Raw genomic sequence first — 2,696 nt, 5'->3', positions numbered from 1 at the left:
CTCTTCTTGCACTATCGGCACTATGGTAAAATACTATACGTAGCCAATTACAATACAACTTTATTTATATCTGTACATTCAAGGAAACTGTGGGGGTCAGATGCATCGACATTTCGTTCTGTATACACGTGTACTAGAATGACAATAAAGTAGATCTGAATCTGAATCTGAATCTGAATCTGAAGACCACCCGTAAATGTTCCTGCATTAATCCAGTTAGCTGTAGCTTGACCAGTGCAGCCCCTTTTAAAAATTTCTCCTGACAAACAACACGTCGGCCAGTTGAAAAATAACACTGACATGTGCACTAATAGTGCACTAATAGTGAGTCTTCAGTGCCAGGAAGCAGAGACGACCTTATATCTATCACCATGTAATGGAGTGCTAAGCAGAGAAAAGCATGGTGACATTTCTGTTGCCTGGATTACGCGGGTGATAAGCCCTCACAATAGCCGAGAAAAAAGTTGTTTTGTGTCTTCCAAAACCGATAGGAGGCTGAATATGTTTACTGACATTGCCAGTAAACCCATGTGTCTTCTTTGTGGAGCTTATTTGGCCACATTTAAGGACACGCTCTGCCCAACTAAAGTAAAATGGAATCAAGTTGTGTGGGCAGTGTTAAAAGAATGAAAAAAGACAAAGGAAGGAAAAAAATAAAAGGAGAACAAAAAAACAACACAGATTGGAAAAATAGGAAAAAGCAAGAAAAGAAAGCTAGATAAAAAGAAACAACTGGAAAAAGGACAATATGGCCTTTTTAGTGCAACAAAACTAAAATATCCAAGAATAAACAATACCTTCAAAAAAGCTAATCATCAAACACATCCTTGTAAAACACTGGACACAGTGCTGTGCAAACAGTTTTGGGGGTAATGATAGTTGATTCAGCCAATAATAACAATATAAACGGTACAAGATTCGGTTCCTGCAGAACCGGCTGACCCGCATCCCGCTGAGGTTGTTTCGAAAGCCAAGACTCGAGTGCAGGCTCTGGGTGGTCGTGTTTTGTAGCTCTGGGATTTGGCCGTGTTTAGTAATCTCCCGTCATCTCTCATTCCTCTCTTTTGCTTATTCCCCGCACCCTTACCCTGCACCGGCCCCAACTCCCAGACACAACTATCCCTCCGTAACCTTCATCATCATTCTTTTCTTTAAAAATAGAAATCTGCCACACACTGATTGTATGGCCTTGATTTGGGAGAGGATAGTACTCTCGGTAAGGCTGCTTTGAATTAGAACTGCTAAAACAAATCCTTTACCCTCTCTTGCAAACACACGCATGGTATCATCCCTCAAAATTGGAAACATATGAGGAGCAAGCGTAGTTGCCATTTATATTACTCCATGGACATATATTGTGCGAAATGTTGTGGCCCTTTACCACCTGCTTTGCTGAGGGATAAAGGGCATTTCACAAATCCACTTAGTTTATTAGTAGTTTACATCTGTTATTTGTTAACCCCTTAATGTTCCTCTAAAATTCGCCTAATATCCCAATCCAAGACATATCCAAAGTAAATTGAATGCTTTTCTTGAATCGTTAGGAGAATCTGGACGGTTTGGGTCTCTTTTGAAAGATAACAAACTGAAGTTTTGTCCTCAACTGAAAAACTCACTGCAAGTGCTACCAACCTTGAGTAATGAGTTGGAATACACACAAAAAGGTGTTTATTCTCGCCTGCTTTATATTTATTTGCAAACAAATGCCTACAGATGAGTGCATGATGGGTATCTTAGCTGGAGAACAGGTTAGACAATACCTTGAAGCCTTACCTGGTACCTTGTCAGATTTGATGACAATAACAAAAAATAAACATTGTATTTTACACTCTTTTCTAAGGGTAGATCTAGTCATTTCCAAAAGTGGGCATTTGGAGAGGACCAGTTTACAGGCACAGTTTACAACACTAAAATCTTTGCAACTGTCTATTTTAATTACATTTTTCAGATATTTTAAAAGAGTTGTAAATGTTTGAAATGCCAAAAAAGCTAACGATAGCGGCAAAGGGAAGAGAAGTGACGACGGGCTTTCAGCTGCAGCTAGGAAGGAGAGGGACGCTAAAATCATGCAACAAAAGCAGAAAAAAGCAGAAGGTGGAGAGAAAGACAACCCAAAGTCCAAGTGAAGTGCGGACGTCATCCCATATTTGACATCCATTCTGTAAATTGTAAAAGCCAGTAACGTCATGTTTTTTAACCGAGACTCAACATATATTTGAGTTTCCATTTTTTTCCCTATGGCAAATGGTTATAGAATATAAATATTTTCTCTTAGATTAAAGTGTGGGCTACGAACCCACGTGCATGCAGAGGAGCTTTGGTGTCACTAGAGCAGGAGAAAGACGAACATTTGCCTACACAAAAACGTCATCCTAGCTCGATTTTACTTGTACAAAACTTGTCTCGTAATGGTCTCGTATAAAAAATATCTTTGTTAAAAAAAAAAAAAAATTCTCTTTCCAGAAATCAATCAATGATTGTGCACACTTGCACATAGTAATGGTACGTAAAAATAAATCACGCACGTGTACTCTGGGGTCTAAATTAAATGTACAGTGAATGCATATCGTTATTTTCATTGTCTAACCAATGTGTCGATCATAATTTGAATCACTTAATACTGGCTAAAAATATTCGGCGCTAAAGGAGGCGATATCCGTTTTATCAATACAGGTCCCTGTGGGCTAATGGGGGCT

At 39.0% G+C, this 2,696-nt stretch overlaps 1 pseudogene; it reads left to right on the top strand.

Annotated features, from left to right (window-relative positions):
- The first annotated feature begins 1,724 nt into the window (after nucleotides 1–1,724).
- LOC148361991 (small EDRK-rich factor 2 pseudogene) lies at nucleotides 1,725–2,411 on the top strand (annotated as a pseudogene).
- The last annotated feature ends 285 nt before the right edge of the window (nucleotides 2,412–2,696 follow it).

The sequence above is a fragment of the Urocampus carinirostris genome, chromosome 8 (genome assembly GCF_059441175.1).
Source record: "Urocampus carinirostris isolate Australia breed hairy pipefish chromosome 8, RoL_Ucar_1.0, whole genome shotgun sequence".
NCBI classification, from domain to species: Eukaryota; Metazoa; Chordata; class Actinopteri; order Syngnathiformes; family Syngnathidae; genus Urocampus; species Urocampus carinirostris.
This window is presented reverse-complemented; position numbering and strand designations above follow the sequence as displayed.